The sequence below is a fragment of the Anabrus simplex genome, chromosome 2 (genome assembly GCF_040414725.1).
Source record: "Anabrus simplex isolate iqAnaSimp1 chromosome 2, ASM4041472v1, whole genome shotgun sequence".
Classification (NCBI taxonomy): Eukaryota; Metazoa; Arthropoda; class Insecta; order Orthoptera; family Tettigoniidae; genus Anabrus; species Anabrus simplex.
In genome coordinates, this window is record NC_090266.1 from 712954999 (window position 1) to 712981484 (window position 26486).

Below are 26486 nucleotides of genomic sequence, written 5' to 3' on the forward strand. Positions count from 1 at the left end.
ACATGGCGGTACATAACCAGTTCTTCAGTGAAGAGGATATTTGTTACAAATTCGAGTAGTATGTTGAGGAATGCAATGGTAGTGACTTTGAATTGTAGGTATAATAATTGTACCGGGAGGTACACCTCAATGCCGCGCATTTAAAACTAGCGCCTAAATGAACTCCTCTATTGGCGAAACTCAAACTACACCAACTTGGATCTTTAATCAAAAGATGTCACCACCTAAATATTGAGTAATTTTGTTATTATGAAGTTTCCTGAACTGACTGAATTTCTACTAGTTTTGTTTGCTATCCATCAAGAAGTTTGGACATTCTTCCACGGATGACACTACTAAAAACTATGATCACGCACCCTGGTGCGAGGTGTAAGAACTTAAAAATTCAAAGAAGTTTTCTGTTCATAAGTTTTTTTACTGATTGATGTCCATTTATTTTTGGGTTGGCAGTATTTCCTTTTTATTTCCGCCAGTTTTGAATCTAGCCAATCCCTAATTTCTCTAATTAATTTTCCACCTATCACCGGCCTCTTCTTCAATTCTGAGTGTAACTTTGGGATTAACCAATAAACTTGAGAGGGTGTGGCTAGTTTAATCTTGAATGGTCTCGAGCCTTCCCTGAAGGTTTATAAACTACGGATTTTCACGTTTCTTAGCCAATTGATCGACATCTTACTGAGTGTGTGTGTGTCAAAGCAGGAGGCGGGCGGCCTTTTCGTCGGCAGCTAGAATTGCTACCAGGTATGGCCACATAATTCCATCTTTCTTGTTGTAGCTACCTCCGCAGATTATTCCATGGGGAAGGTACGAATCGTTAACTATGTAACCTATTTTTCTAAAAATGTAACTTTTTGCCGGCTAATGTAAAACCTTCATAAAATCTTTAACTGTAAATCAGGAATAGAGAGTGATGTACCCTCTCGAGCTCCCCTTCATCTTGGTTTGAGGTGACTACGTTTTGTAACTGTGTTTCTTTCCGTAATGCATTAATTAATCCTTATACGAGTCACATCAGTAATTTGGGAATAGCCCCTGTTTCATCGGCCTAGTGTCCTTTAGGTTTTAAGTGTTCATATCTAGGAGTGCAAGTATTCGCCTCCATTCATTTTGTGTTCGGGCCATTAATTTAACCTGTTGTTCTTATCCCACGAAGTCTCAGTAGGTTGGGTATTTAATACCCCTGTAAAAATAAGTTCCATTTGTAAATAGTGCCGTGAGCGGCCTGTAATTGTAAGATGAGGTTGCATCGAGTAGGCTGGGGAAACTGAGAGCCTGTTAGCTCTTTCCCAAAATGTTGTAATTGTAAATAGTGCCTCTGAAAGGCTGGAGATTTAGATTTTGGAGAACAAGTGCTATGGAATTAGGGGATTTCTGCCCCTGAATTATTTGTGCTAGTTTGTAAATTTGAGCTTGTAGTTCAGGAAATGTAAAGCTAGGGGCTTAAAGCCCAAATTGTTAAGATTCTGAATCTTGGATTTTTCCCCATCTTGTTTAATGATTGATACTTGTACCTGGAATATTGTCATGAAAAATTGTTATGTTGGAAGTTCTAAAAATATAACCTTCAGTTTAAGTTTTAAATTCAATTCTTGACATTGACAGCACCTTCTTTCACCTCTGCGTTCCACGGAAACCCCAGAACAAGTGGTAGCAGAGCGTGGTTGAATGGGTCTCAATTAAGCCCTTGTTGACGGCTAATCGTAGTATCCGTTTCGAACTCTAAACATTTTCTCGGTCGCTGGAAAATTTGTAAATTTTCTTTCATCATGTCCGGACCTCGCAAAGTCCTCCATCCCGGCTACTTGTGCAAGGAGGAATTAATTAATGAATTACTTATTAGGAATGTTCAATCTGGAGGCACGGTTGCGGCAGATACAACCAAACTTAAGGAATCTTTAGAATTACCAATTAGTATCCCAACTTTGGGGGAGAAGGAAATTGATGAGGCTCTCTCCACTATCACTGATAACACCACTGAGTTACCATCTGTAGTTAGCTTTTTTGAAGTAAGTGATCCATCTCCTAATCAACTTAAGAGAACGCAGGCAAGATTGTTCCATTTTTATGACAGGGTGAGCGATCTTTTGTTTATAAAATTAAAGGAAGATCAAGTAATCTTGTTGAACACCTTTCTAAAATTTCAAATAGAGTTAGGCAATTGTTGTCTGGGGCAGCTGCCCCCAAAACCGACCAAGCTCCTGCTATAAATATTGTAAGTGATGAGGATTCTTCCAAGAATGTAGAAAGCAGAAAATCTGTAGCAGCGCAACAAACATCTGCACCATTGGAAACTGAGTCTGATCGTTGTACATCAATTCCACCTTTCTTTTTAAATAATGCCGTGTGTGAGGCTTCTCAACCTTCTAGGCCGTCACCTATTATGTCACCCGGGTTCAGTAGTTTGCCTCATGCTTTGGCTATGTTGCTTAGGGGAATTTCTAAGTTTTCTAAATTTCTACTAACGAGGTCATTTCATTTTTAAGGTTTTTAGTTGAATTCCAAGATCATGCTCTTGTGTTTTCTATCTCTCATTCCCAAATTCTTCAAATTATTTACCCTTACTCCATAGGTGCCCTCTCGGACAAAATTGTTAAAGCAATAGCCGATCAATCTTCCATAGAAGACTTCCACGCCCATCTGCTGGTTAACTTCATTCCGGCTTGAGCAGTGTCATCATTAATTCAAAAGTACTATTTCAGAGTACGATTGGATGAAAACCTGGCAGACTTAATTCAAGATATTAAGCTTTACACAAGGGTATTCGCTCTGCATTTCCCAGAAGATCAAATTGTGCAGACGATTGTTGAAGGGATTTCCCCGCCCTACAGGTCGTATTTGTGTTTCGAGTCCCGTCCTCAAACTTTTGCAGAATTAGAGGCTATGACTGTCTCAGCCGAAGGAGTGCGGTATGCCGACACCTTACGAGTCGCTAAGGAGTCCCCTCCGTCTTCTAGTAGTTTTCGGCCTTCACCTCGCCGAACATTCACCACCCGTAAATGTTATGCGTGTGGGTCTTCGAAACATCTCCGTAACAAGTGCCCTTTGATTAAATCTAGTGGGACAAAGAATGGGGCAGGGTCATTGCAAGGATGTTTCAAGTGCGGCTCTTTTACTCATATCGCCAAAAATTGCACGAATGCTATTAGCACTCCTGCTCAACTTCTGGTGCAACCTCCACCAACTCAAATAATCCAAAGTGACTAGTGTCATCGGCTGAGTCAGCAGGGTCTTTTTTCCAAGGCTCAGCCCTGTTAAACCCAGCGAAGGCTCGGAACGGTGTAGAGGTTCTTCTAACCCCGCATTTGAATGCCCTGAAGAATGCCTTAGGATTGCGGCGGAGACCCCCGCACTAGTACCTTTTCTCAAAGTGGAATTGAATAGTGAACCGGTCACTGTCCTATTCGACTCAGGGAGTGTTTGTTCCATTATTTCGGCTGAATGGTATTCGAAATTAAAGAGCATTTGTAAGTTTCGTAACTATTCATTATCTTCTATTCAATGCGTTTCGGCTAACTTCTCTCCCTTAGAAATTTTAGGGTTTATCTTTGCGAAAATTCGGTTTTCTAAATTCACCTGGAAAGTTAAATTGTTTGTGGCTAAGCACTTGTCTTGCCCCGTTATTTTGGGAGCGGATTTCATGTCTTCTACTGGCCTGGTGTTCGACATTCAGAGCAAGTCGTGCACCTTCAAATTTGCTAATAGCTGTAAAATTCCTTTGCTTAAGTGTAATTCTGTATCATGTTTACCTGTTTCGCCTACCCAGGATGAGATGTTGTTAGACCTTAGACATCTACCTGTGGAGCAGGCTGATAGTATTCGTAAGTTGTGTCAGTCGTTTCCGGATGTATTTTCCGATACTCTTGGTGTTACTGACCTCATCGAATACAAGATTGAGGTTACTAATTCGATCCAGGTTAGATTTCCACCTTATAGGCTATCTCCTCCTAATATGAAGGCTCTCAAGGAGATTATCGATCAGATGTTACAGGATGGGATTATTCGACCCTCCAAGTCGGCTTATTCATCGCCCATTTTCCTGGTGCCGAAACCCCAAGGTGGCTTCAGGCCTGTCAGTGATTACAGGGCTTTAAATCGGAAGGTGGTATTTCAATCTGTGCCCCTTCCTGACCTTCACTCTTGTTTTTCATGGTTTCGGAAAGTTAAGTTTTTCCCCATCTTAGACCTTAATCAGACGTACAATCAGATCCCTCTAGTCGAAGAATTGAAATATCTAACAGCTTTTGCCACGGATTGGAACTTGTATGAGTACAACCGCGTGCCTTTCGGGCTCCCAACGAGGGCAGCTGTGCTCACAAGACTGCTGGATAGGGTCTTCTCCGACATCAAATTTGAATACTTGTATCATTATCTTGATGATGTCGTATTTTCGGAGACCTTTGAAGAACACCTTGACCATCTAAAAGAGGTCCTCAATCGCCTTCGTAAGGCCGGGTTGACTGTAAGTTATCTAAGGTAGCTTTTGCTAAACCTTCCATGTCATTCCTCGGGCATATTGTGTCGCCCGATGGTGTTTCCATAGATCATTCCAGAACTCAGGCCATCCGTGATTTCAAACCTCCTAAGGACATCATAGCTATTGCCAGGTTCATCGGCATGGTGAATTTCTTCAGGAAATTCATTCCTAACTTCGCTAACAGAGCGGCGCCCTTGAACTTACTTCGTAGGAAAGGCGTCAAGTTTGAGTGGGGACCTTCTCAACAAGCCGCTTTCGAATATCTGAAATTAGCTCTTTGTAATGCCCCGGTCCTTGCTATGCCTGATTTTTTCAAGAAATTCATTGTCCAAACCGACGCCTCATCATCGGCGGTGGCTGCTGTCCTTCAGGAAACTGAACTCTGAAGACGACCCATAGCTTATGCGTCTAGGACATTATCAGCCCAAGAGGCTAAATATTGTTGTCGTGGTGGCCCTCCTCCCAGCCTGGTGACCCTTGGGTAGCGGGTGGTTCCGCTACAGCGCTGGTTTCTCCCTCCTGGTTGGCTGCGGCGTCGGTCGTTGCTGTCATCTTGTTGCATTCCCTGCCCTGAGGGGTGCACATCGATGTCTGCATAATAAACGAGGCGCTAGCAGGCCGAGCCTGCGTGGCAGCCTCTGAACGCCCAGGGGCGTCTGTCTCCGTGCCGCGTCCGCCGACCGGGTTGCCTTCCTGGTCTGCGCCCGGGTGGTGGGCCTTCCTTGGGTGGCCCTGGCTGGTGGTGGACGTTCCTGGTTGGCGGCCTTGTCGGTCTGCGTGTACTTCGTGCAGTACAGCAAATCAACTTGGGTCGCGCCGCCGTCGTCGTCGGTCCTGGGCTCCGGGGGAGCCAAGAAGCATGGGTCCGTTCCCACCTTGTTATTCTGCCTCCTGGCGGTCTGCGTTTGGACGGTGGACGTCTCCTGTGACATCTGGATGGCTGCCTCCTGGCTGCCTGTGTCGTCCAGCTGCTTCCTGAGTCCTGGTATCCGGACAACCTGGAAGTGTTGAGACACCAGTCTCTCGTAAGCGCGGCGACGGCTTGGGTCCTTAGGGCGGATGATGACCGTCCAGCCAGGGATCAACTTGTGGATGATCTGGGTGATCGTCTCCTCTCCGAATTGCTCCGCAATCGCTGTGAAGAGATCAATTATGACAATCGTCTCCCTGTAGATGTGCTTCCCCCACCGGTTGTACACCATCACCGCCGGGAGTCTAAGGTCGGGAGTGGGCTCCGAGCACCGCCTCACTCGGAGATCCTCCATCGCTGCCATGAAGTCGTAGTCGGCCAGTCTCGCTGGGATGGATAGCTGCTCCACCCCCGTCCTCCTGAAATATAACTTGAGAAAGAGCTAGCACTGAGAAGTGCTTCCTGACAAGTTTGGCAGTCACAGCGAGTGGACGTACTTGGTTCCCGCTGACGAGGGAAGGACCCCGGCTCGAACGGCTAAAACAGACAGAAAGTGGGCTTAAAGTGTACAGTTGTACCTATGTCAATAGCTATCAAGACCATTCATCTGTAAAAGTACGTGTTCGGTTGCCAGCGCCATCTGACAGTCAGCGCACAGGCCGCGCTGCATTGGAGCTGCATACGCAATGCCTGTTAGTCAGTTGCAGTGTGTCGTAGTATAGTGCACACACAAACGTCCGACATGAGTAGGTGGAAGCCAATCAACCCTGTGAATGTTGTGAAGTTGCTGCGCGAAAAGTACGCCGACGCTACACACTGGATAGTGAAGATGTAAGTGGAGTGGAGGATGGGCAAATTGCATGCATGTTATATGATACCATAACGCAGAAATACAATGGATCTGTAACAGAACTGCATACCGGCACATTGGAGAGTAATGGTGACTGAGGTGGACGGCGTAGAGGAAACCGCATAATGAGTATGGGGGTTCCAACCGTACCGAAAATCCAGCAATTGAAGGAACTACACGTGACCTCTGGATGTATACTTTCAGGCAATACAAGCTCTATGTTAGACATCTTGTTGATTTTGTACGTTTGCAAATAGATACCACACAGGCCACGTTACATGATCGATACTTCATCGTCCGTCATCTAGAACCAGGTATCTGCACCGAGATACAGACGTATGTTACCGGGCGAGTTGGCCGTGCGCGTAGAGGCGCGCGGCTGTGAGCTTGCATCCGGGAGATAGGTTCGAATCCCACTATCGACAGCCCTGAAAATGGTCTTCCGTGGTTTCCCCTTTTCACACCAGGCAAATGCTGGGGCTGTACCTTAATTAAGGCCACGGCCGCTTCCTTCCAACTCCTAGGCCTTTCCTATCCCATCGCCGCCATAAGACCAATCTGTGTCGGCGCGACGTAAAGCCCCTAGCAAAAAAACAGACCTATGTTAACATTCGCGTGGCAAAGAGTAGGTTATGATGTGGGTGTTCCTGTTACTTCGTTTGATAATGTGATCACCGTGGCATTTGAGTTTGGACTACTGCAATGCGGGAACATTGTAAATAATGTTATGTCTATATGTTGCCCTCGTTAAGTGTGCGTACTCCTTCCATTCCACTGTGTTTTAATCACTTCATTGAAACTCCACATTTGCACTTCGACGCCGAATAAAGGATAACACAGTATCCTCTATTGTGGGAAAGATGACTGTCAACACGGTACTGCATGTGTTAAGAGTTCTTGTTGCAATCACGTGTTCAACATTTTGCCAGATGATACTGCATCACATCTGTATCTTGTTACTATAATTGTCCGAAGTGCTTTTTGCACGGTAGTTTCTGCTGCGAATTGTGTTTCTGCAATCTTTGTACGCCGTAACTTCCAAACATTGATTGTACACTAATTCGGGATTTTACAGATAAATGCCCTTGATGGGTAGTAGAACAGATATATCTTCGTATGTTAAGCGCACTTCCAGTCGGTTATAGCCGTTCGAGCTGGGGTACTTCCCTCGTGAGTCACTCTCCTCGCCAGGCGATCTGTACTTTCCAAGTACCAGCCAGACAACTGTACATGATAGTCTATCTTCCTAAAGAGCATTGTTCACTGTTTGTACTTTTAAGTACGCAGTACGAGCATTGTCAAGAAGCAAAGTCATGATGCAGGATTTGTTTACTGTACCTGTCCATAAGGTGGTTATGTTGTATCGTGTTTACATTGTCCCGTGACAGAACGAGCTATGAATCACCGACAAACCCATGCATTACTCAGTGCTATCAGAGAAGTACAGGAAATACGATGGAGCGGTACGGGTGCAGTTTCGCAGAACTCACTGGCATGCACGTGGTGTATGGGGAAGTACGCTGCAATGCTCGCACTGCCGAAAAGGTGTACAGGGAACTATTTCCAATTCACGACGAGTGTTTATTTCTCTCGATCGACGAATGCGAGAGACTGGTTCTTTAGAAAGACGAAACGAGGGACCTGGCAACATGAGGACCACACACCCGATTTTGAAGAGGAGGTGTTGGAACGTACTGCAGGGGACCCCACTACAAGTACTCGTCGTATTTGCACGTGAAATGGGCGCTGCACATACTAGCGTGTGGCGAGTACTCCACGAACAACAATTATACCCCTATCACACACAACGCGTCCATGCAATGCTTGTGACTGACTTTGCACCTAGGGCCGCATTGTGTCAGTGGTTGCTCCAACAATGGATTGAGTGACCAGATTCCCTCCAAATCGTGCTGTACTGTCGAGGCCTCATTTGATCGTGAATTCCGTAAGAGCGCGCAAAAATTTAACAGGGCAGTTCTTTACCGAAGTTTTGGTGTTAAAAAACGCAATTTTGAATCAATAACTTATGAATAAATTGAGATGTTTTATATGTGGGACTTTTCCGAAAGTTAATTACAGGTCTAATAGGTATGTCCTCCAAGGAGTTTTGCAAGGTTGTTAAAGATTATAAACTAACCTCTTCTCATGTAACAAGTTCCTTTGACAGTAAAGATATGTACACGAATATTCCTATAAAAGACACTATTAAGATTATAAAAACGAATTATTAGATCACAAACGTATCAGTAAAACGGAAATAGAAAACTTCATAACTATCCTGGAATTCATGTTGAACCACAATTTTTTTTAATAATAGAATATACCATCAGGATGGACTCCCTATGGGAGCCCCGGCTTCCGGAATTTTAGCTAATATATACTTCGATTACCTAGATTATACGCAGATAGTAGGCCACATTAAAGGACTAGATCTCTTGCTACGCTATGTTGACGATATCTATGCCATAATAAATAAAGAACTTAATGACAGTCAAAGTATTCTAAATACCTTAAATAATTTGGACGCAAACATTAAATTTACAGCAGAAGAAGAAGGAACGCTCAATTTTCTTGATATTCTAACAATTCGGAAAACAACCAGTTCCAGTTTAAAATTCATGGAAAACCCACTTTTACACCGACCACAATAAAAAGCGATTCTTTACATCCCATTTCACGAAAGAAGTCCGCTTACTATAGTTTCGTCAACAGGGCCTTTGAAATTCCGTTGACAGAAACAGACAGAAAGAAGGAACTAACTTACATTCGCCAACAAGCCCTATATAACGGTTTCAGTTTGAAATTCATCAACAAAATCGTTACTAAGTGTAAATGTCAACAACAAATTAAACTAAAGCAGCAATTGGAGAAAGTAAAAAGAAAAATTCACCTTTAATAACCCGAGGATTTACGAAATTACAAGTTTGTTCAAGAAACACAACACCAAAGTAGCGTTCTCAACTAACAACAATACGAAACATGAATTCTTCAATCATAACAAAGTCAATGAACTTAAGGACGATGAATTTCAGGAATCAGGCATTTATAGGCGGACATGTGCTCAGTGCAAAAACACATACGTGGGACAATCTGGAAGGAGCTTTATTATTAGATATCAGGAGCACGTTAACGCAGAGAAGTACAGGAGATTCTCTGCTATGGGAGCTCATATGAAAGAGGCAAGCCGCCATTTTACTAACATCAGACAGAATCTCCAAATCATCAGTGGAATCAATAAAGTAAGTCTTATACACAATCTAAAAAACATCCACATTATTCTTGATGAATTGGAGAACAAAGAACGGAATTTAAACGAAATGAACGAGCATAAAAACCTCCTATACGAGCATATACTGTATGTAAATACATTGAATGGACAAACAGAAAACAAACAAGACGAACACGTGAAGCAATCAAATACGTCACGGAATCGCAGCTCTAGTACTCCCTTCCCCCTCACGAGACGTATTAGATGACACAACCCTGCTTCCCCTTTCTCCGGCGAATCGTACGAACAAACAAGCCGTGTCACACCGCTATTACACTAGGTCATGTACAAAAACGCATCCCCTAGGCAGCAGGGAAAGACACCATTCCAGAAAAGGTGAGTTAAGACATGCAAATCTTTCATTACTTCCTTCTTCCCGCGATCTAATTAAAATTGCAACATTTTTGTTTAATGAAACATTTTAACATTGTGCGATCTTCTGCTGGTTGTAGATCGTGAGGCAAGCCGCCCTAATCAGAAGACCGCCATTTTACGTAATATAACAGAAGTTACCATAGGACTATTGCAAATCGAACAGTTCAACATAACCTTTTGTCATAAGTTAACAAGCAACCTTTAAAGGAGATACACAACAATCAACAAATACTTGAAGATTGCTATACACATTGACTTTTTGTTATAAACAAGATCAAGCCACCTAGTGTTTTTGCAAAAAATGCCTCACTATAGACGCTTTAAAGATATTTTAAAATATGTTTATTAGAAAAGTTTTAACATCATTGTAGACGCAAATTGTAATTTAAGTATCTTTCTCACATATCACCTTACCCTTCCCCCAACCCACCTCCCGTTATTTCCAGCACCTAAAGCATAGTTGTTTAGGTTCCCATGCGAATATAGGTTAAGGTTTTAATGTGTTTACTATCCAGATGTTTCATCTAAGCTATTTAGATACAGCTGAAGATGACCACTAAGTGGTCGAAACATGTCCGGTGTTTGCTAATGTCATTACATTACATCTTTATTACCCCACCATAGTTACAAATCGTCGGTATAAGGAAATAAAGAAAAGTAGTGCATGGCTAGATTAACTGCTTCACTAGAACTAATTTACTAACTACTAAAGCACAGCTAAATCTACAACTAATTTATTCTAAAACTTAATACTAAGCGGACCCCTACACGGGCGGATGTCCAGTCCTCATGTAAGGGCCGACCCTACCACCCTCTAATCTTACAACTAACTGCCTAAAAATCTAAAAGAACTGGCTTGTCGTGGTATTCCCATGGTAAGGAAAACTGCCCGTCCTGTCCGTGACACCACTCCCAGCCAGTGGTTCAGATGTCTTTCCCCACCGACAACTAGCCGACAGTGATTTTTTCCTCCCATTCTGTGTGTGGCAGATCACATGAGGGGCAGAGCCAGTCCATCATGTGACCCGTCAAGTTCTTATCTACTGACCAGCTTGTTTTTATACGAGTCGCCTTTCTTTCACATTGTCAGCTCCCATCCTGGCTTCTGTTTCCCCACGTGCGGACATGCTTAATCTTTTTAACCTTGGGGTAGGTCCGTCCCACCCCACCCTTTCACCTCCCGCACTCCCTCGAATCTTTCAGTCTGCTCTTACTCACATTATACACTTCTTCTACCTTATTTACATCTCATCTTCTACAATTCACACATACATTTCATCTACCTTATTTACATCTTGTCCTCTACAATTTAGACACTAACTGTTCATTCTCTTAAACTATGCCATAAATTTAATATTTATACACCCTTTTATATTTGCTCTCTCAGCCTCCCTTCTCCTTTCTACTTTTACACAGTCTTTCACATCCCCCCGCTCCAAATATTACCGGTAGACACTTAATCCATTTCATTACTAATATTACAAATCTTTTCTTATAATTCTACCTTGTATAAATATAACACTCATTCTACTATCATCTTGCTCAATTTGTATCACCATTCCTCTGGGCAAGATACTCTACCTTCTTATCCAAGTCTTGCTCAGTTCATCTTCCTATCCGACTACTCTAGATACACAACCAACATTCCTCGTCCTCTCTCCACAGTTCACAACACCGACCTTACAAACATACCTTACTTCTCTACTAATTTACACCATCTTCATACAGTTCTTCCACCTTGTTTACTTCTCATACTCGACAATCCAGTCACTCATTGCACATTTCCTTAACAGCACCATAAACTTAATATTTGTACAGGCTCTGTACCGATACTCTCAACTTTCTTTCTCCTATCTAATTCCTCTTTATAACAAGGTTTTCCAACCTCACCCCTAACTAGATATTACCTACCCGTTTCTTAATACATTCTTATACCAATATATACAAAACTCCATTTACCGTATCTATATGATACATAACAAAATCTTACTACTACTACTACTACTACTACTACTACTACTACTACTACTGCTACTTCTCTGAAGACTTCATTTTCATTCACAACATCGACTTTACAAACATACCAATAATTTCCTTACTTCTCTACTAATTTACACCGCCTTATTACAGTTCTTCTACCGTGTTTTCATCTTATACTCTACAATCCACTCAGTGATTACACATTTCCTTCAATTTAATATTTATACAACCTTTTTACAGTTATTCTCTCAGCTTCCTTTCTCCTTCCTAATTTGTCTTTATTGCAAGGTTTTTCCGGGCTGAGTGGCTCAGACGGTTGAGGCGCTGGCCTTCTGACCCCAACGTGGCAGGTTCTATCCTGGCTCAGTCCGGTGGTATTTGTAGGTGCTCAAATACGTCAGCCTCGTGTGGGTAGATTTGCTGGCAGGTAAAAACTCCTGCGGGACTAAATTCCGACACCTGGGTGCCTCGGAAATCCGTAACAGTAGTTAGTGGGACGTAAAGCAAATAGCATTATTATTATTATTATTATTATTGCAAGGTTTTTCATCCTCACCCCTATCTAGATATTACCTACTTGTCTCTTAATACATTCTTTTACCAATATATACAAGTCTCTTCTTAATGTATCTACATTATTTATAATATAACACATTCGTCTAAATCTTCCTCCGTCTTTCTCTGAAGACTTCATTTCCATATTCAACTCGCCATATCGCCTACCTCCTATCTTCCTCGCATCACCCCCTGCTTCTCCCACCTCTTATTCCCTTTGCTATACATAACTGCGGCACTCCCTTCTCCTTCTTTCTTTCCTTCCACTTATCCCTATCTTGTCCTTCTCTTCTTATTGTCCCCTTTTCGCTCTCACCATTCTACATATTATTCTCTCAGTTTCTTAAAAAATCTGGCTTTAACCGCATTTAAATATTTTGATATATTTGTTCCTCTCACCCACTTTCTACACAACCATGCTGTCATCATATAACTCCTTTCTACTTTTTCTATCTCTTTCTTATTCAGCACTTTCTTTTTAATCTCCTGTAAGGTTCTGCATTGGTTAAATATATGAAGGTCCGACCAACCCTCCCCACACAAAATACATCTATCTTCTCGTCCTAGCCACCCCCTGTTTTTCGGAACCCCCATTACCCACCAATATGAACCTCTTATCCTTTCTGCCATCAAATTCGGTTCTCGGGTTCGTTATTTGCACCAATTTCTTTAATACTGATAACGAGTCCATCTCCCTGCGTTCCTTTATTAAACTCTGTTTTTCTATATCTTATACTCTCCCCTTTACCCTTTTCCATACCCATTCTTTCCCCTCTCCCATCCCGCACACCCTAACTCCCCTAACCCTAAATTTTGTAGTCTTTTTTGAACTTATTCACCCAGTTTCCTTCGTTCTCCCTACTTTTCTGAAATCTATACACGTCTTGTATTAATTCCCCTCCCTTCCCTTCTAATCTTATACATTACTTCATCACCCTCTTAGCTATTGTAATTTCCATCGATTCTTTACATACCAATCTAGATCCCACATACGTCGTACAGTCTGGAACACCCATCATAATGTTTCTGAATTTCGCCACTTCTTGGTTTAATTCCTTCCTGCGGGCCGATGACCTTCGATGTTAGGCCCCTTTAAACAACAAGCATCAAGCATCAATTCCTTCCTGCCCTTCTCCAATCTCCATACTTCTAACCCAAATAACATTTTGTCTTTTGCCAGTGACTGGAGCACCATTTTCTGAATTTTGTACTTTATACCCGAGAATTTTTCTAATACACCCACTGCTGCAAGTGCTCCCCTTCCCTTTAATTTGGCCTTCCTACATTGATTTTTACATGATCCGTTATTACTGATTATTACACCCAAATACTCAACTTTTTCCCAGGTGTGATTTCTTCCTGCTCTGCCATCCAAACTTTATTTCTTTCCTGGCCCTCCTTTTACTACATACTATTATGTGCGTCTTCCTTACATTTACTCTAAGTGACCATCTTCTAGTGTATTCAACAACCTCATCTAACCCTTTTTGCAACCCACTACCTGTTAGTGGCACGATCAATAGATCATCTGCAAATAGCAGGCCCGGTACCTCACTCTTCCCTATCCAAGGACATAGCCACGTCTCTCCTCCATGTCTCTGTAAAATATTATTGATGAACAATAATAATAATAATATCGGTGACAGCTTACAACCTTGTCGCACTCCCCTCTTCGACTCAATACACTTACTCAACCCACCCCCCTGTAATTTAATCACCTGTTACTTTCTCATATATTCCTTATATTGCCGCCCTTATTTTCTTCGACAACCCTATCTCTCTTACTCTAGTAAATAGCGCCTCCCGACTCACTGCGTCAAAAGCTTTCTCTAAATCAATCGCTGTTGCATATAATCTCATCCCTGCTATCCTCACATACTTCGTAATGAGAGTACCCAAAATCCACACATTGTCCACCGTGTTTCTTCCTTTCCTAAACCCATTCTGATTCTTCGATATCCTCAAATATTGCTCTACCCAATTCATAATCCTATTGGCTAAAATCCCTGTATACACCTTGGACAACAAATCAAGGAGTATTATTCCTCTATAATTATTAGGATCCGTTCTAACCTCTTTATTCTTATAAATCGGACATAATACCCCATTTCTCCACTCACTAGGAAATTTCGCCGTTTCAAACATCCCGTCAAACAATTTAACCATCACCTTCAACATCGGTTCATTTGCCCCCACTTCCTTCCATACCCTGTTCGTAATACCGTTCACACCACCTGCTACATTTGTTCTTGCTTTGCTTAACACCCTAATTACTTCCTGGGTTATCTCCTCATCCAGTATCTGTATTCCTACATATAGTTCTCTTACGATATATGTCTTGCCCATTTCCCCATGCCACTTTTCTCGTCCTCCAAAAAGACCTCTGAAATATCCTGCCTACTAGTTTTCCCCTATATTTGTTTCCTTCCCCATTCATCTCGTTCTCTTTATCCTATTTATAGATTCCCAAATCCTCTTAAATCTCTTCTCATTGCAATACCCGTTTATTCTTTCCGCTTCCGCCTCTTTCCAGCCTTTTTTCTCATTCAGTAACTTCTTGTAATCTCTTCTTAATTCGCAATATTCCTCCCTCTTTTCTTGTTTCCCTCTCCTTAAACTCCGCTAGAGCTGTCATCACAACCTCTTGTTTCCTCCTACAGTCTTCATCAAACCACCCCGTGACTCTGTTATTATTTCTCCCTTCTCTTATCTTGAGTTTTTCCCACCCTCCATAGTGGGAGTTCTATTAATTTTAGAACCTCATCCATGTCATTTCCAACGCCCTTTCAATTTCTACCCTTAAAATATCTCCCTTCTCTTTTAGCTCTAATCTCATTTCCTCTATCGTCGTATCATTCCAGATTTACTTCCATGCCACGTTCTTATACCTCACCCTTGTTCCTACCCCTCTCTTCTCTTCATCGTCCCACCTCTTAGTTTTATCTTAATGGGCATATGTTCTGTTGCCCCTCATTCTGCCACCTCAAAACTTGTCATTCTCCTTAACGCTGTCCCCGTGCTTACTCCTATATTTACTACACTCCTTCCATTTGATGTGATGTACGTCAGTTCTCCCTTACTATCTCCCTTCATCCACCCGTTTAAAACATATATACATTTTCTATAGCACATAACTCTAACAACCTTACTCCATAACGATTTATACCTTTGTCTCTACTCCTCTTTCTGTACCCTCTCACTTCGTTATCCTCTGCCATAATCTGGTACTCTATTGCTCACTGTTGCATTCCAGTCCCCCATTAAAATCATTCCATCTTCCACATACAACCCGTTAATTTTGTTTATTTCTTCAACCAGTTCCTCAAAAAGATGTATTCGCATAAACTAAAACCTTAGGATGGTTTTATAATAGAGCCAGATAGATTGCCTCATTTACATCACTTCCCATTTTAATTCTAAACCACACCACCCCCTCTACCTCACTCTGCATCCTCTCTACCCCCGTGCTATCTTTTTTTATTAAAACTACTATCCTGCCTGGGTTTCTTCCAATCCTTCCCATTTTTTCCTTATCACGCTGACTACTCTATACCCGTCCCATTCAATTTCTACCCCTTTCCCTAGCCACGTCTCCACTAAAGCAATTATCTCCAACTCCTTTACTAATTCCTCAGTTTCTTTGTTCCCTAGCTTCCCCATCAACCCCTCAATGTTCCACAACGCTATCGTTATATCTAGTTATTTATTTCCTCCCCGTCCCCCTCTCTGCTTCTGTATTTCTCCACTTCCACCCCTACGTCTTGTCACTCTTCCTTGCAAGCCTTCCCCATCTCTCTCCTCTTCCTTTTCTTCTTCTCTTCCTCCTTTCCTTTCTCTGTACCTGGGCATTTTCCCGTCCCCATAAATCTTTCAAACTTAATGATCTTCCCTTATTTAGCGCCTGTCTCCTCTCCGTTTTACTTTCTGTATTCCCTTTACTTGGTGAGGTTGGATCATTACCCTGTCTCATATTGTCTTCCCTCGCCCCTTTCACTTCACTCTGCACCACTCGTGACATACTTCTTCCTTCACTCACCTCTACGCTGCCTTGGCTAACTAAGGCATTACCGACCACCTGCTTGCTGACACCAATTAAGCAGTTCTCCACTTCCCGATCTTGGTGAGCTGTGGACTTCGCTCACTTCCGTAGTTTCACTGTCCTCTACGTCATTGCTATTTATCCTTGTGCCCTTCGTCACTTCTCCCTCTGCCGTCTGAGTCACCTGCTGGTGTTGATGTTCTTCATCTACTTTCTTTAGCCGGCCCTCCACCCATATACGTGACCATCTGCCGTCCCCTACGACAAACTGCTGCCCTCTAAGATATTCTTTAAGGCCTTGCTTTTTTGCCTCCCTTAAATGCCTGTTCAAGATTCCGTTTTCCTTTATGGCTTCCCTGCTCACCTCCCCGCTCTGCCCTCCCCATTTTAACACCCGCAAAGTACACTTTATGACATCTCCCCTTACCTGAATATCATTTACTCCTAGGCAGGGAGGTGAGAAGGTTGGTGATAAACTTTACTTCAAATGGCTTGGTTTTAATAACAACTTGAATTCATGAATTAATAAAAAGGATGCACTTTAAAACGTTGGATGCATTTTATTTTAGACCCTCTACCTCTCCTCTCTACCAATGCTTAAACTTGTTTGTCAACATTACCACTAGTTACGTTATGCCTTGGAGTTGACTAGGATTAACATTAAGGAATCAAACAACAACTGCGTTATGTTTCATAGATCGTATTTTTTGGTATTAAACATTTTTCTTGCATCAAGAAATATATTTAGTCCTTACATTTGGGCTTGGGCCGATGACCTTCGATGTTAGGCCCCTTAAAACAACAAGCAAGCCTTACATTTGGTTTGCTGTCTTCGTCTAATGCCTTCACCCAGCAACAGTTTCCCTTTAGTTCACCAGCAACGACAAGCGGTGCTTTCTTTTCAGTAACATACGCATTAGGCGACGTCACACGTTGCATAAGACTACGCAGCAGATATTCATCAACTACACATCTCAGTTCAGGTTTATTTTCACGTTAATAGCGCAGTATGTGAGATCATGCTCTTTGCAAGCTGTATCTAAACATATTAATACCGGGATCACCACGCGCAAGCGAGCATAGACTCTAGTACCAGGGCCACACTATTAGTAGCTTGGAAGATGAAGCTCAAATTGAAGAAGATCAATTACTTTATTGATGAGCCCATGCCCAGTATGCTTCCTCACCATTCTCTCAGCAGGTCTCATAATATTTTACTGCGCCTGTTGTCCGTTCTCTTCGCAGCCATGATGGGTATTCATAAACGAGGCCAACACGTTAGTTTTACGTTCACGATACAGTTCGGTCAGTTGACACGTACAATACTGTTTCACTGAGAGTCTCTTAGTTAAACTTACTTGTTGATGACGTAGACTACGCATTTTAAGCTCCGACAGAACAGGATCTTGCATCTTCACACAGGAGCTATCTCCCGAATCATGTTTCCAGGATTCGCTGCTACATTCACTAGAAATACCGTTGGTAATGCCTTCAAATCTTCTTATGATGCCTTTACGAATGTTTTTTTTACTCACTGACGAGATTAGAAGACTATAATTTACATATGTTAGGAAACTCCTGGCCCCACTATCGGCAGCCCTGAAGATGGTTTTCCGTGGTTTTCCATTTTCACTTCAGGCAAATGCTGGGGCTGTATCTTAACTAAGGCCACGGCCGCTTCCTTACCCTCCTAGCCCTTTCCTGTCCCATCGTCGCCATAAGACCTAACTGTGTCGGTGCGACGTAAAGCAACTAGAAAAATAGAACCTCCCGGCGTGCATTGCGGAACAACCAGTCAACGAGCATATACACATGCCTAAATATTGCTTAACCGTTTCCATAGTATGCTCCTGGAGAATTCCTAACGACAATGTAAAGTTGCGTTCTTTTTACATTTAGTAGCTCAGCTTTGAGGCCTTAAGACCGCCCTTTACATTTAGACGCAGAGTTTACCATTCCTCTTTCCTAATAGCCCTTGCGCCTGAAAGTTATGCTGATAAAGGTATTAGGTCTAAGTTCCAAGTTGTGAGCTCCTAAAGTAGCTCTCTAAAGTTAGGCATTAAGAGTATTGTATAGCAGCCATCTTGCCTAATAGCCCCTGCGTCAATTCCCGTATGTTAGGCTGATAAAACTAATAAGTCGTAGGTTGCAAGTTGTAAGCCCACGAGGTAGCACTCTAAAGTTAGGCCAATAAGAATAATGCATAGCAGCCATATTGCCTATTTAGGTTAAATTTGCACTCTTGGCCATCACACTCAGGTCTGTTAGGTTAACGGCCCTAAGACTCTGGTGGAACCCGAGCCTGCCTGCACAGGTTGCCAGCGTTAGATTATGACGTCATGCGAGGTTAAGCATGCACTCTTAGCCAACCGTGCCCACTTTTCAAATCTGCCGTCTTGTGACGTCAAAGCCATGTCCACCGAGCTCGATAGCTGCAGTCGCTTAAGTGCGGCCAGTATCCAGTATTCGGGAGATAGTAGGTTCGAACCCCACTGTCGGCAGCCCTGAAAATGGTTTTCCGTGGTTTCCCATTTTCTCACCAGGCAAATGCTGGGGCTGTACCTTAATTAAGGCCACGGCCGCTTCCTTCCCATTCCTATCCCTTCCTTCTCCCATCGCCGCTATAAGACCTATCTGTGTCGGTGCGACGTGAAAGCAACTAGCAAAAAAAAAAAGCCATGTCCTCTTTTCTAAAATTACCGGGCTAGTTGGTTGTTTGCGATTAGCAGCGCGCAGCTCTGACTTGCATCCAGGAGATAGTGGGTTCGAACCGCAATGCCGGCAGCCCTGAAAATGGTTTATCGTGTCTTCCAATTTTCACACCAGGATAATGCTGGGGGTGTACCTTAATTAAAACCACTGCCGCTGGCTTCCCACTCCCGGGCCTTTCCTGTCCCGTCATCGCAATAAGACCTATCTGTCTCGGTGCGACGTAAAGGAAACATAAATAGCCTTAATTTTCAGATTTTCCTTTCTATCACATTTATTTTTAACTACGACATAAACAGCTTCGTGATCACCAATACCATCTACTGTATTACTTTGGTTTCTCTATAAATCTCATCTGATTTTACCAGCACCACGTTCAGAATATTCTTCCCTCTATTTGGTTCCATCACTTTCTGAACCAGTTCTCCTTCCCATATTAACTTATTTGCCATTTTTTTCCTCATGGTACCTGCCGTTCGCATTACCTTCCCAATTAACATTTGGTAAATTTAGATCACCCGCTACAGTCACGTTCCTTTTCATATTGTTTCCCATATAGTTGATTTTCTAATCAAATAATTCCGTATCAGCGTTAGCGTCCCGGTCTGTACACTTCCAAAGACATCAAGTTGCCTATTATCTTTAAAGATGAGCCTTACACCTAGATTTTTTCACAATCGGTACGTATATAAAACCGTTCATAGCCCTCCTACTCGTGGTGTATCCTAAAATGAGTAATATTTTTCCCCACATTAATTCCCAGTTTATCATTTCCTCTTTTACTCAATGGTGTAGTTGTTATTTTGACCTCTTTTTTCTAGAAGACTAGCGACTCGGTTTTGTAACACCCATTTATAATGTTTGCACTACTGTATAATGCTTCCACTTTCCTCCTCCGTACCCATGTCATCGCTTGTACTCCTCTATCCTGATTTATATCCGTTAGTGTTTTTCTACTTATTATTATTATTATTATTATTATTATTATTATTATTATTATTATTATTATTATTATTATTATTATTATTGCGGGGTATTCTGTGGAACGCAAAGGTGAAAGAAGGTGCGGGCTTGAATGGGTCTATCTTTGACAGTCAGAAGGCTCATTTAAAATTTTGAAAATAAGGTTTCTTTTGATTTCTTTTCAGAAATAAAAAATTTAACAATCAATTCGCTTTGCGAAAACAGGATTCCAGTTACAGAAGTAGTTAGATCAGATACAGAGTAGGTAACATCAAACACATATACATTAGGGAACTGAGCTTGTCGCTCTTTAAATTCAGTTTAACAAGAGCACTGAGGCTCATTGCTATCACATTAAAGAAGAAAGATCACCGGGCGAGTTGTCCATGCGCGTAGAGGCGCTCGACTGTGAGCTTGCATCCGGGAGATAGGGGGTTCGAATCCCACTGTCGGCAGCCCTGAAGATGGTTTTCCGTGGTTTCCCATTTTCACACCAGGCAAATGCTGGGGCTGTACCTTAATTAAGGCCACGGCCGCTTCCTTCAAACTCCTAGGCCTTTTCTATCCCATCATCTCCATAAGACCTATTTGTGTTGGTGCGACGTAAAGCCCCTAGCAAAAAAAGAAGAATGATCTCCCAGTTTTATTTTACAGGATATTTAAAATTACACTATTCTCAAGAGCACTTTTGCTCCAAAATATTAGAAGTTACGGCCTTCCAAAGGCATCCAGTTTACATTACAAGAGAGAGACTATATGCTCTACAAATTCTACCAAGGAGACTGCGCTCCCAAACCCATACAGCCTACTCAAGGAAGTTTAAAGAAAGAAATATTTCAGGTGTGTTGAGTACCCATTCTACCAGGCCTTTGTGGAAAACAACAGGTTCAATTACTGGCCCAAAACTCAAGATGTATGGAGGCGGAACTTGCGTTCCTTGAAATCAATGACAAAACCCTACTTGGGCTTGCGGCCCGACGATGCAGAGGGTAATCTCACACTACTGAGGTGACTAGATGAACAAGTTAATTTACAATTTACAAGTGAAAAATATTTACAAAATCGTAGTCACCTCAAGATTAATTGAAGGGGAATTCGAGACGGTAACGCACTCTCTATCCCCGGTTTTCAGTTAAGTACTTTTGACTTACTTTAACTTTTACATGAGAAGAAAGTAAGTTTACATGTTAGGAAATTGACTGTTACATAGTTAAAGATAGGAACCTTCCCCTCGAATCAGCTTGCGGAGATAACTACAGAGATAGAAAAATGATGACCATTACCTTAGCTGATCTGACTGCCGAAGAATGAGGCCCCCGCCTCCTCTATTAAAACACACACTACCGCGACGATCAATAAGACAATTAGCTTGAAGAGGCTTCATCTTTTATACCCGAGAGGAAGGTTCGAGAAGGCTCTGGACTAAAACCACCCTCTCATTTTTATTGGACAGTCGAAACGTTACAAGAAGCCCATGATTGGCAGAAAAATAAATACACCGAAATATTGATCGGCCAGAATCCCAACTTGGCGGGATGAGTAAGACGTGTTGCAAACCTTGAAGTATCCAAAAATATGGAAAGTCAATTCAGTTCAGAAAACCTATAAACACAAAATTTCTTTAAATATCTAGTTGTTCCACTTTGCACCAAAGTGCCCGACATCAGTTCTTTAATAGAGACATCTAAGGGGAAAGGTCCAAACTTCTTGAAATAATTGTTATAAAATGTGATACACGAAAAAAAAAGACATCCAGTCAGTTTAGGATACCTTAAAATAACCCATTACTCTTATCACTTCAGTAGCGACATCTGTTGATCAACGTTCCAACTTCTTGCACTAGTTTCAATTTTTATGTGATAGATAGCGTTCTTCAAGGCGCTTCATTTAAATGCATGGGGTTGAGGTGTACCTCCCGGTAGAATTATTATTATTATTATTATTATTATTATTATTATTATGATTATTATTATTCCCTGGCCTTACTTTCTACTGGCAAATGATTACACATCAGTATTCTATGGCATATACTGTATCTATACAATATTTTTCCGCATTTTCTCAAAACGAAGGATATGTCCAGTTTTGAAGCTAGACGCCCGTTAAGTATGTAACATATGCCACTAATTCTTACAATTCATTCCAAATACCTGTGCAGCTAAGGACGTGCTTACAACGATTCTGCAAGGTGTTATAATGATAATATACCGAGGGTGGGTGGCGTCTCCCATATACAGTATCGGAAGCTGCAAGTTTATGTGGTGGGGATAGTGCTTTTTATAGTGCAATAGTTACAGGAATGTTGGGGACAGCACATACACTCAAATCTCCGAGCCAAGGGAGTTAACCGTTTTAAAGTTCCTCTACCCGGCCGGTAATCTAACCCGAGGCGCCGACGATTGAATCCAAGACTTTGATCATTCATTCATGGAACCGGACAGGTGTTATAGTCTCGGGAGAGCATTTTCTACTCTGAGTTTTCAGTCATAAGCTGCGCCAATCTGCATAAAATGCTCTTGTCCGAAATCATAGCTCTAGTTTTTTCTATGAATGTGTATAATCTTATGCTAAAAACATAAACGCCTGCTGACGAGCAATCTAGTAATGTTAATCAAACCCACCGAAAAATTTGATAAGATAATCAGCTATGTGGAAAACGATATGGAAATGCACGTGATTTAGGTGGTAGTCTCTATTTACCAAATGTCATTTGGAAAGGTAATGCAAACGGCAGGAAGCATGATCAGCAAATGGCAAATAAGTTAATATGGGAAGGAGAACTGATTCAGAAAGTGATGGAACCAACTAGAGGGAAGAATATTCTGGACGTAGTGCTGGAAAAACCTGATGAGCTCTATAGAGAAACCGAAGTAATAAATGGAATTAGTGATCACGAAGCTGTTTCTTTTTCGTAGTTAAAAATGAATGTGAAAGAAACGAAGATACTAAAATTAGGACTGTTAGGCAGTACCATATGGCTAATAAAACAGACATGAGGGTTTTTTAAAAAGAAGTAACTATGATCGGTGGAAAACGGTAAATAAAAATATATACATATTCTGGGATGGGTTGAAAGAAATTGTTGAGGAATGTGAGAACAGGTTTGTACCCTTAAAGGTGGTAAGGAATGGTGAAGACCCACCATATTACAACAGAGAACTAAAGAGACTAAGACGGAGGTGCAGTTTGAAAAGAAATAGAGTTAGAAATGGCTGAGGAAGTAAGGAGAAATTGAAAGAATTTACTATGAAATTGAATCTAGCAAAGAAGTCAGCTAAGGATAACACGATGGCAAGCATAATTGGTCGTCATGCAAATTTTAGTGAAAAAAAGGAAAGATATGTGTAGATACCTTAAGGCAGAATCAGGTTTCAAGGAGGACATTCCAGGAATCATTACTGAACAAGGCGAGTGGATATGTGAGGATCTTCGAAAGGCAGAAGTATTCAGGCAGCAGTTTGTAAAGATTGTTGGTTACAAGGATAATGTCCGGATAGAGGTGACTTACTAAAGAAATAGTCAAATTTACGACATTTACAATAAGGTGCAAAAGCTGAAAACTAGAAGAGCAGCTGGAATTGGTAGCATTTCGGGGGATATACGGTACTAAAGACAATGGGTTGGGATATACTACCATATCTGAAGTACTTATTTGATTATTGTTTGCATGAAGGAGCTATACCAAATGAATGGCGAGTTGCTATAGTAGCCCCTGTGTATATAAGAAAGGGCGATAGACATAAAGGTGAAGATTACTGGCCTATCAGTTTAACATGCGTTGCATGTAAGCTTTGGGAATGATTTTTTCTGATTATATTAACCATGTTTGCGAAATTAATAACTGGTTCGATAGAAGGCAGTTTGGGTTTAGGAAATGTTATCCCACTGAAGCTCAACTTGTAGGATTCCAGCAAGATATATCAGATATCCAGCAGTACAGCCTAAGCCACTGACGAGTGGAGACTTGTTGAGTGGAGGGTCCCTGGAGTGGGAGAATATAGTGCAGGTGCTGAGTGCAGGAAGGTAGTGAGGAGTGCACTGACAATGATTGGTGTGAAGCAATACAAGGCGACCATAGGAGGATGGCAGGGGAGAAAGAAGAATGAAACCAGGTAGGTGTAATAAGGAAATGGATACGAAAGGAGAACGAATGCTAGTAGCTATGGATTGGGTGGGGGGGCGGGTCGAGCAGAACCCAGGTCCGACTTTAAGTGGAATTATGAGCTGGGAAGACATGGAAGCAATTAGAAGAGTTGTAAAAGAGGTGGTCGTAGAAGTCTGCCCCTTTGAGCAACTCAAAAATATGATACAAGAGCAAACGAGGGAGTTTGAAAAAATGAAGGGATGGTTCAGAGAAAAGGTAGAAGACACAACATCGCAAGTTAGGAAAAATAACATTTAAAATAAATACTTACGTTGATATATCGAACTCAGAAGGAAAATCTACCCAAATACATCTCTTCAAAATTGCATTTATTATCCTTATTCCATAATTGTAACACAAAATCTGGTACTTCCCTCGCTATTCCCGTTAACCACTCTTCAATATATAACATATCCTTCGTTGTGGCTGTGTCACGACTTTGGAATTCACTCCCAGCTGCTGTCAGGAACTCAAACTCGATATTAAATTTTAAGACTGCATGTAGAGATTACCTGTTCAATACCGCTGATTGTTTCGTGTGTATGATGACGTATGATAGGTTGTGTGATCGTGGTTATTATTATTATTATTATTATTATTACGGGGTTACCCGTGGACCAGCAGAGGTGAAAGAAAGTGCCGGGGTGAATGGGCTGACTATACGCCTGATTGAGGTCTAAGATGGTGAAGAACATAGTTTTCCGAAACCACGAAAAACAAGAGTGTAGGTCGGGAAGAGGCACAGACTGTAACACCACCTTCCGATTTAAAGCCCTATAGTCAATCACAGGTCTGAATCCACCTTGGGGTTTCGGAACCTGAAAAATGGGCGATGAATACGCCGACTTAGAGGGTCGAATGATACCATCCTTTAGCATTTGATCGATGATCTCTTTGGGAGCCTTCATTTTAGGAGGAGATAGCCTATAAGGTGGAAACCTAACTGGGATCGAATCAGTAACCTCAATCTTGTATTCAATAAGGTCAGTAACACCAAGACTATCGGAAAAAACATCTGGAAACGACTGACACAACTTACGAATACTCTCAGCCTGCTCCTCAGGTAGATGTCTAAGGTCTAACAATATCTCATCCTGGGTAGGCGAAACAGATGAACATGACACAGAATTGCATTTTAGCAAGGGAATTTTACAATTATTAGCAAATTTGAACGTGCATGACTTGCTCTGGATGTCGAGCACTAGACCGGTGTTAGACATAAAATCCGCTCCTAATATAATGGGGCAAGACAAGTGCTTAGCCACAAACAGTTTAACTTTCCAAGTAAATTTAAAAATGCGAATTTTGGCAAAGATGAAACCTAAAATTTCTAAACGAGAGGAATTGGCCGAAACCCATTGAACCGAAGACGAACAATAATCAGTAAATTTACAGACTGACTTTAATTTTGAGTACCATTCAGCCGAAATAATAGAACAAACACTCCCCGAGTCTAATAGAGCGGTAACGGGCTCACTATTTAATTCCATTTTCAGAAACGGTACAAGTGCGGGGGACTCCGCCGCAATCCTAAGGCATTCCTTGGGGCATTCAGGTGTGGAGTTAGAAGAACTTCTACCTTGTTCCGAGCCTGAGCTTTCGGACGGTTTTATAGGGGCTGAGCCTTGAAAAGATGAACACACTGACTCAGCCGGTGATACTAGTCATTTCCTATTATTTGAGTTGGTGGAAGTTGCACCAGAAGTTGAACAGGAGGGGGTGCTATTAGCATTAGGGCAATTCTTGGGGATATGAGAAAACGAGCCACATTTAAAACATCCTTGGGATGACCCTGCTCCGTTCTTTGTCCCACTGGATTTAATCAAGGGGCACTTATTCCGCAGATGATCTGCCGGCCCACAAGCATAATATTTACGGGTTGTAAAGGTTCGGCGAGGTGGAGGCCGAAAGTTATTCGAAGACGGAGGGGGCTCCTTAGCGACTCTTAAGGTGTCGGCATACCTAACTCCTTCGGCTGAGACAGCCATCGCCTCCAATTCCGCAAAGGATTGCGGACGCGACGCAAAACACAAGTATGACCTATAGGGCGGGGAAATGCCTTCCACAATGGTCTGCACAATTTGATCTTCAGGGAAATGAAGAGCAAATACCCTTGTGTAAAACTTAATATCTTGGATGAAGTCTGCCAAGTTTTCATCCAGTCGCTGTACTCTGTAATAATACTTTTGTATTAAGGAAGACATGGCTCGAGCCGGAAT